The sequence below is a fragment of the Lactuca sativa genome, chromosome 3, assembly GCF_002870075.4.
Source record: "Lactuca sativa cultivar Salinas chromosome 3, Lsat_Salinas_v11, whole genome shotgun sequence".
In the NCBI taxonomy this organism is placed as follows: Eukaryota; Viridiplantae; Streptophyta; class Magnoliopsida; order Asterales; family Asteraceae; genus Lactuca; species Lactuca sativa.
Genome location: NC_056625.2, coordinates 116,460,374 through 116,470,753, shown reverse-complemented (window position 1 = coordinate 116,470,753; position 10,380 = coordinate 116,460,374).

Sequence of the window (10,380 nt, the reverse complement as noted above, 5' to 3'; positions counted from 1 at the left end):
TGAGGTCTGGCTGCAGCAACAGCAACCGTAGTTGCATCTGTCGCAGCCTCAGTCAGTGCTGCATACCGCTTATAAAAGGTCTCAATCAATGTGGTCTTGATGTCCCCAAACATCTCAGGAATCTCAGCCCGGATGTGTGATATCCCCAAAATCACGGCCAGAAAAGACCGGTTTGTTTAAGCTTTGTTTAAAAATCATAGTTACTTTTTAAATGAAAGTGTTGCGGAATTTGTCCCAAAACAAAAATATGATAAAGATTTATCAAAAGCATTTCCATAGAAATGTATTTCATTAAAAGACTCGGGATGTCATGTTCGTACAGATCAAAAGCATAAACAGTACAATATAAGCCTTACTACATTATTTCATATCTACAGGCCTATATCAGTAATCCCTCGTCCAAAACATCACACTTATGCTCATGCGCCACTACCTGTAATACATAAAACTGAGTGGGTCAGGCATGGGAGCCTGGTGAGCACATAGGGTTTTCAACCCACAATAAATAAGTTTATTAATTTCATCAATCAACAGTAACCCGATTACCCGTTCCCGTTATCCTCACTTTACGTCCCTAAACACCTATCATAAGGGACCTAGCCTAAGGATCATCATCGGGACGGACACTACTGCTAAGGGGATTCCTCGGCAATAAATGTCCTAAAGGCAACCATGTGGGGGATGGAGTACACCGGTGAACACATCGTTCACAAACACCTACAGGTTGCGAGCCTGCTAGTGTTCCACTGGACTGTCTAGAAGAGTCCGTGGTCATCATCCATACTCCACTAGATGACAAAAACAACAACATCAACATCGAGGCCTCTCATCATTTTATCACACATCACCTATTACATCTACCCATGTTTTACCCCAACATTTTCGTAGATATAAAATACATATACAATTTAAATCATTGAAAACATGTATAACAATGTTCATCCGGCATAGATAGCAAGTATTCAGATAATATGCACACATAGCACGTAATTTATATAAAATACTTCATATCTATGTGTAAGTTGAAAGTAACTATGCACTCACCTGATTAGGTGGTGACTCAGCACTCGGACAGCGCTTCGATACTCTCAAAACGATATTCCTTTGATAAAACCTAGTATCGATACCACTAGGGTTTAGTTTAATGATAACCGCGACAAATTAATTAGTCCGAGTATTATTAAGCATTAATAACACTCGATATAACTCATAATAATAGCCCAAATAATTATTTTAACCTAATAACATTCCTATAATTATTTGAAAGCTATATAAAAAATTGCGTAAGCGTAGCACACTTACAGCGAATTTTATCGAGAACCGGGACTTAATTGGAGCAGCGTTTCGAAACCGAAAAACTCCTTTTTCTCGGGACTCTGGGAGCCTCGGGGATTCCCTAGGGTGCTAAGGGTTTTATCTAGGGTTTAGGGGTGGTTTGGGGTTGTAGAGAGAGAAAGAAACTAGAGAGAGAAAGAGTTTTGGTGTGAAAATGGAGGCTGACTTCGGACCCTTTTATAGGCTGCAAAGCCTCTGTCTACGCGGGGCGTCCAGCACCGCTACGCTGGGCGTAGCTCGGATAAGGTTGCCAGCTCGCACCCGGACTCGGAAGGATAGGAGCGAAGGTACGCTGGGCGTACAGGCCTCGGACGCGGGGCGTAAGCGAGGGGTGGCGTGTCGCAATCCGAAGTGAGGACCGTGTTCAGCAAGCGACGGTCAGGATCTTGCCACGTCATCGTTCTAGCATCAGATTTCGCAATTTCGAGTTACAACTTCAAAAATTCGTAACTTTCGCGTACGACCTCCGTTTTTGATGTTCTATATATCCACGCGAAGGTGGGAACGTACTCTACAACTTTCGTTAAGACTTCGTCGGCTAATTTTGGCTCGATTTTAAATTTTATATTATTAACGAGCCGGGACACGATTGGTCCGTTAAATCCTCATAACTTCTTCATCCGACATCCGTTTTCGCCCATCTTTTTCTCGTTATGCTACTCTCAATGAGATCTTCGATTCTAGTTTAGGTCGCGTCGGCTAAAAATCGCTCGATCTAATGTTCGAGTTTCGGGTTGTACACTGCTATTCCGAAACTCGAAAAATCATAACTTCTTCATACGAAGTCAGATTTGGACGTTCTTTTTATCGATGTTCTTAGTTTAACATATTCTACGACTTTCGTTTAGATCGCTAAGGCTAAATCTCGCTCTATCATATATTCACTATTTACGCTCTCCGGTATTGTGCCGGTTCTGCCGCGAAACTTCGACGGGTCATAACTTCTTCATTATAACTCGGATTTCGGCGTTCCTTATATGCACAGAAACCTTGAGACATATTCTACAAATTTATGTAGAGATATCGGGCTTATCTCGCACTTTAATTTTGACGCTTATTTTTATTATTTATTAATTATACATTTATAATTAAATTATAAGCACATAAATACACATACTTCAGATAATACTCAAATATTTCATCTTTATTACTTCAAAAAGAGTTACAAGAGTTGACCTAGACTATTACATTGACAAAAATGCTTAGCCCTGAAACCCGGGCGTTACAATTCTCTCCCCTTTAGGATGATTCCATCCCGGAATCATGCATCAGCAAACAGATGTGGATAGCGACTCATCATGTCATCCTCTGTTTCCCAAGTGAGATTCGGCCCATTCGAATGTTTCCATCGTACTAGCACCAAGTCGACCATCTTGCATCGTAACTTCTTAGTCTTACGGTCAACAATTGCCTCAGGCTCTTCGATCAGCCTTTTATTCTCATATATCCTTAACTCTGAGATTGGAATTATGTCGGGAACATCTCCCGTGAATTTCCTCAAATAACACACATGGAAGGTGTTACGAATACCATTGAGTTCTTCGGGCAATTCCAGCTTGTAAGCTTGGTTCCCAATCTTCTGAAGAACTTTGAACGGTCCAATAAACCTTGGACTCAACTTTCCTCGTTTCCCAAATCATATAAGTCCCTTCCACGGTGAGACTTTAAGCAAAACGGAATCCCCAACTTCGAAGATTATCGATCGTCTTTTCTTGTCAGCATAGCTCTTCTGACGATCCTGAGCTGCTAACATTTTTTCCCTAATCACCTTCAACTTCTCAGTAGTCTCATGGACTATTTTGGGGCCCATAAACTGCTTCTCTCTGGCTTCAATCCAACAAGACGGCGTACGACACTTCTGTCCATACAAGGCTTGGTAAGGTGCCATCTTGATGATCGAGTGAAAACTGTTGTTGTAGGAGAATTCTACCAGATGTAAGTGCTCGTCCCAATTCCCTTGGAATTCGAGGGTACATGCTCTTAGCATATCTTCCAACGTCTGAATCGTTCTTTCGCTCTGGCCATCGGTTTGCGGATGGTAAGCAGTACTCAAACATAACTTTGTACCCAACTCCTCTTGTAGACTCCTCCAAAACCTCGATGTGAAACGACTATCACGATCTGATACAATCATAAGAGGGACACTGTGAAGTTTTACAATTTCCTTCACGTAAGCATTTGCAAGCTTATCCATAGACCACTTCTTGTTGGCTGCTATGAAGTGTGCACTCTTGGTGAAACGATCCACGACTACCCAAATCATGTCATGACCGTTCTTCGTCCTGGGCAGTTTAGTCACAAAATCCATGGTGATGTCTTCCCATTTACCCATGGGTACAAGTAAAGGTTCTAAACTCCCATACGGTTTCTGATGTTGTGCCTTAACCCTCGCACATGTTACGCACTCGGCCACATACTTCGCAACATCGAGCTTCATCGTCGGCCACCAGTAGTAGGGTTTTAGGTCCCTATACATTTTAGTGCTACCGGGATGAATTGAGTACATGGTCTTGTGTGCTTCTTCCATCAGAAGATCTCTTATTCCTCCCATCTTAGGCACCCAAATTCGATCTTGGAATACCTTCAGTCCTCGACTGTTTGTACCGAACACTAACGTTCTTCCCAAACGTTCTTCCTTTCGGTCATTTTTCTCTAAAGCTTCTTCTTGAGCTTTCCTGATACTTTCCACAATCGTCGATACGACTTCAATTCTTAACACTCTTGGCCTTTTCCTTTCAAGATTGACTTTTCGACTGAGAGCATCAGCAACAATATTTGCTTTACCCGGGTGGTAAAGTATCTCACAGTCGTAGTCCTTGAGAAGTTCTAGCCAGCGTCGTTGCCTCATGTTCAACTCCTTCTGATTAAAGAGATACTGGAGACTCTTATGATCAGTGAAGAGCTTGCACTTCGTGCCGTAGAGGTAATGCTTCCATATCTTTAACGCAAAAACTACCGCTGCCAACTCCAGATCATGAGTGGGGTAGTTCTTTTCGTGCTCTTTCAATTGTCGAGATGCGTATGCTATCTCCTTTTCTCTTTGGGTCAGAACACAACCCAACCCGACTCCAGAAGCGTCACTATAAACCGCGAAATCTTCGTCTCCATCGGGTAGAGAAAGTATCGGTGCTTCACATAACTTCTTCTTTAGCTTCTCGAATGCCTCATCGTGTTTCTCACTCCACGTATACGTAGCTCCTTTATGAGTCAAAGCTGTTAATGGAGCAGCTATCGAAGAAAAGCCTTGGATAACTCGTCGATACTATCCGGCTAATCCTATAAAGCTTCGAATCTCCGTGGGACTCTTTGGACGTTCCCACTTCATTACAGCCTCGATCTTTGCGGGGTCAACCATTATTCCCTCCTGGTTAACAACATGACCCAAGAATTGGACTTCCCATATCCAAAAGTCGCATTTGGAGAACTTTGCAAAAAGCTTCTCCTTTTTCAACACTTCTAATACTTCCCGTAGATGCTTGCCATGCTCCTCTTGGCTTTTCGAGTAGATGAGAATGTCGTCGATGAACACTATCACGGATTTATCGAGGAATGGTTTACAAACCCTATTAATCAAATCCATGAATGTTGCGGGAGCATTGGTTAGCCTAAATGACATAACCAAGAACTCGTAGTGTCCACATCTAGTTCTGAATGCAGTCTTCTCAATATCCTGCTCTCTCACCTTCAGCTGATGATATCCTGACCTAAGATCAATCTTTGAGAAGTAGCTCGAACCTTGCAGTTGATCGAATAGGTCATCAATCCTCAGCAATGGATACTTGTTCTTCACCGTTGCCTTGTTCAGCTCTCGGTAGTCTATACACATTCTCATACATCCGTCCTTCTTCTTCACGAATAACACCGGAGCTCCCCAGGGTGACGAACAAGGTCGAATGAAACCGTTGTCCAACAGCTCCTGAAGTTGCGTCATGAGCTCCTTCATCTCCGTCGGTGCTAATCGGTAAGGTGCTTTTGCTATCGGTGTCGTTCCTGGTAACAAGTCTATAAGAAACTCCACTTGCCTATCAGGTGGTAATCTGGGAAGATCTTCGGGAAAGACTTCCAGATAATCACACACAACCGGTATATTATGCACCTCTTTCTTCTCCTTCTTGGCATCGATTACGAATGCCAAGTATGATGCACATCCCTTTGACAAACATTTCCTGGCTTTCATCAGGGAGATGATTCCAGAATTCCCTCTGCGTTTGTCCCCGTGCACCATAAATGATTCCTTTCCGGGTGGGTTTACCCTTACTATTTTCTTTCGGCATTGAATCTCAGCATCGTTGGCGCTAAGCCAATCCATACCCAAAACGATGTCGAAACCGTTTAACTCTATGGGTAATAGCTCTTCGTGGAATTCGTTTCCGTTTAGGTCAATGATGATGTTCCTAATACGATTACTAACAGGTACGAATTTGCCACTGGCAACTTCTACAATCAGGGCATTATCTAGTTTTTCTATAGGCAATGCTAATTTCCCACCAAATTTATGTGACACAAAGGAGTAGTTGGCTCCGGAATCAAATAGTATATTTGCAGGCAAACCGTTTACAAGAAAGGTACCTGAAGCGACGTCTGCTGCCTCCTTCGCAGCTTCGAGCGTCATCTGGAAGGCTCTCGCCTTCGGCTTCGGTGGTATGTTGGGTCTTCCTGCCTCCTTCTTCTTTGAGCAATCCCTTGAAATGTGCCCCTCCTCGTTGCACTCATAACATACCTTCTTGGTGAACATGCACTCGTTGGCATAGTGCCCAGGCTTTCCGCATTTGTAACAAGTGACCCCTCCATCACACTTCCCAGAGTGCTTTTTCTTGCACTTGTCACACCACTTCGCTTCTGATCCTCCTCCTCTCGAACCAGACTCTGAGAATCTACCCTTCTTACCGAACCTTGAGGATCCGTGAAATTTCCTTTTCTCTCCCACTTCCGCTCTCTCCAGACCCTTCTCTCGTATCTGGGTCTCCACATTCTTAGCAGCCCAGATGGCGGCTTTCAGAGTGGTAGATTGCTTGACCATTGGACCAAAGTCCGCTGGTAATCCGAGGGCAAATTTGTTAACCTTGGAGAGTTCAGCTGGGACGAGCTGAGGAACAAGCTTCATTTTCTCAGTAAAGCTTGCAGCGTATTCCGTAACGCTCATTCTTCCCTTCTTCAGATTCTGGAATTCGTTGTTGATTTCCAGAAGATCCTGCTCAGAGCAGTATTGCATTTTCAACTGTACCAGAAAATCCTCCCACGACATCTTGCTTGCTTCACCTTTGGGCATTGAGTCAGCTAGTAGCTTCCACCAGCTTAGTACTCCAGATTTCAACAAAGGAACCGCAAGAGCGGTCTTCTATCTATTGCTACACTCGCAACTCTCAAACATTGTCTCCATCTCATAGATCCAGTTCATGACTTCCACCGGCGTCGGGCTTCCAGATAGACTCGGTGGCTTAGATGCCATGAAATCCTTGTATTTGCATCCACGTCCGTCATTTCCTCCATCCTGGAGGTTTTGCCTAACTATCGGTGGGTTGGCTTGACCAACAGTCCCACTATAGTTTCCCTCTTCAGTCTGCCCTTCGTTCAACTCAGGCTGTTCGATCTGAATAGTCTCTTCCTCTCGATTTTGCTGGAGCAAACGTCTGGTTTCCTCCATTTGACGATCCAACATAGCCTGGATCATCGCTTGCACTCCGGCCATCGTGACTGGTTCAGGTGCAACTTCTTCAACAACAGGTATTTGTTGAACCACTGGGGGTTGGTTCCTATCTCCATTCGCGTTCACGTTTCCGCTACGGGTCCTTGCCATCTTGATCTATACACCGAATAAGGTGAATTTAGATCTTTATTTGGGATAGACGTTTAAATCGTCCTTATCACTCCGAAACGTTTACATGCTAGTTCTAATATCGTAGTCGTACGTTTAGAATCCTAAACACATAAGGTTTCCAGATCCGGTCGGCAACAGACCATAGATCCGAACAATTAACAACATATTATGCACAAAGCATTTAGCACATAAAAGCATTTTAGGCACAATTCCTAAAATAAGCTAGTGCTCACACCTCACAATCATCGCTTAGCATTCCAAGTTTAAGTCTAGAAATCCTAATAATTCCTAGTTCGCTTAAACTAATGCTCTGATACCAACTGTGACATCCCCAAAATCACGGCCAGAAAAGATCGGTTTGTTTATGCTTTGTTTAAAAATCATAGTTACTTTTTAAATGAAAGTGTTGCGGAATTTGTCCCAAAACAAAAATATGATAAAGATTTATCAAAAGCATTTCCATAGAAATGTATTTCATTAAAAGACTCGGGATGTCATGTTCGTACAGATCAAAAGCATAAACAGTACAATATAAGCCTTACTACATTATTTCATATCTACAGGCCTATATCAGTAATCCCTCGTCCAAAACATCACACTTATGCTCATGCGCCACTACCTGTAATACATAAAACTGAGTGGGTCAGGCATGGGAGCCTGGTGAGCACATAGGGTTTTCAACCCACAATAAATAAGTTTATTAATTTCATCAATCAACAGTAACCCGATTACCCGTTCCCGTTATCCTCACTTTACGTCCCTAAACACCTATCATAAGGGACCTAGCCTAAGGATCATCATCGGGACGGACACTACTGCTAAGGGGATTCCTCGGCAATAAATGTCCTAAAGGCAACCATGTGGGGGATGGAGTACACCGGTGAACACATCGTTCACAAACACCTACAGGTTGCGAGCCTGCTAGTGTTCCACTGGACTGTCTAGAAGAGTCCGTGGTCGTCATCCATACTCCACTAGATGACAAAAATAACAACATCAACATCGAGGCCTCTCATCATTTTATCACACATCACCTATTACATCTACCCATGTTTTACCCCAACATTTTCGTAGATATAAAATACATATACAGTTTAAATCATTGAAAACATGTATAACAATGTTCATCGGGCATAGATAGCAAGTATTCAGATAATATGCACACATAGCACGTAATTTATATAAAATACTTCATATCTATGCACTCACCTGATTAGGTGGTGACTCAGCACTCGGACAGCGCTTCGATACTCTCAAAACGATATTCCTTTGATAAAACCTAGTATCGATACCACTAGGGTTTAGTTTAATGATAACCGCGACAAATTAATTAGTCCGAGTATTATTAAGCATTAATAACACTCGATATAACTCATAATAATAGCCCAAATAATTATTTTAATGACCTAATAACATTCCTATAATTATTTGAAAGCTATATAAAAAATTGCGTAAGCGTAGCACACTTACAGCGAATTTTATCGAGAACCGGGACTTAATTGGAGCAGCGTTTCGAAACCGAAAAACTCCTTTTTCTCGGGACTCCGGGAGCCTCGGGGCTTCCCTAGGGTGCTAAGGGTTTTATCTAGGGTTTAGGGGTGGTTTGGGGTTGTAGAGAGAGAAAGAAACTAGAGAGAGAAAGAGTTTTGTTGTGAAAATGGAGGCTGACTTCAGACCCTTTTATAGGCTGCGAAGCCTCTGTCTACGCGGGGCGTCCAGCACCGCTACGCTGGGCGTAGCTCGGATAAGGTTTCCAGCTCGCACCAGCTAGCTCGCACCCGGACCCTGAAGGATAGGAGCGAAGGTACGCTGGGCGTACAGGCCTCGGATGCGGGGCGTAAGCGAGGGGTGGCGTTTCGCAATCCGAAGCGAGGACCGTGTTCAGCAAGCGATGGTCAGGATCTTGCCACGTCATCGTTCTAGCATCAGATTTCGCAATTTCGAGTTACAACTTCAAAAATTCGTAACTTTCGCGTACGACCTCCATTTTTGACGTTCTTTATATCCACGCGAAGGTGGGAATGTACTCTACAACTTTCGTTAAGACTTCGTCGGCTAATTTTGGCTCGATTTTAAATTTTATATTATTAACGGGCCGGGACACGATTGGTCCGTTAAATCCTCATAACTTCTTCATCCGACATCCATTTTCGCCCATCTTTTTCTCGTTACGCTACTCTCAATGAGATCTTCGATTTTCGTTTAGGTCGCGTCGGCTAAAAATCGCTCGATCTAATATTCGAGTTTCGGGCTGTACACTGCTATTCCGAAACTTCGAAAAATCATAACTTCTTCATACGAAGTCAGATTTGGACGTTCTTTTTATCGATGTTCTTAGTTTAACATATTCTATGACTTTCGTTTAGATCGCTAAGGCTAAATCTCGCTCTATCGTAAATTCACTATTTACGCTCTCCGGTATTGTGCCGGTTCTGCCGCGAAACTTCGACGGGTCATAACTTCTTCGTTATAACTCGAATTTCGGCGTTCCTTATATGCACGGAAACCTTGAGACATATTCTAAAACATTATGTAGAGATATCGGGCTTATCTCACACTTTAATTTTGACGCTTATTTTTATTATTTATTAATTATACATTTATAATTAAATTATAAGCACATAAATACACATACTTCACATAATACTCAAATATTTCATCTTTATTACTTCAAAAAGAGTTACAAGAGTTGACCTAGACTATTACACTGACAAAAATGCTTAGCCCTGAAACCCGGGCGTTACAGGATGGCAGCAGCCACCTCCTCATAAATCAATCGACGGATCTCCTCGTCGCAGACACCACTGCTCCCAGGTATGTGTCGAGTCCCAACCATGATGCCGCTGAGATACAACGAAAATTATCAGAGACTCGATCGAGCATACACATACTCGATGACACAACCCTACTTGTCCTCCGTTGTCCAAAGGATTCTTACTTGGAATGCCCACTGATCCGGTGTCTTCAGTAGTACGGGCCCTATACTAGTGACCACACCGCATCAGCATTCACCCCAAGTCCTCCTCCTTGGATCCTGGATCACAAGTACTCTACTCTCATAATGCATTGGCTACCCTCCGATAGACCTCTCATGAGCTCCTAACTTCTATCTACTCGCTCTAAAAGCAATTCAGCAGCAAAAATCTCCTAGGCTAAGGCATCACAAATCATGCCACTCTATTCCTAATATGAATACCTAGCCTACTCTAGCATGCACAATGTAACAT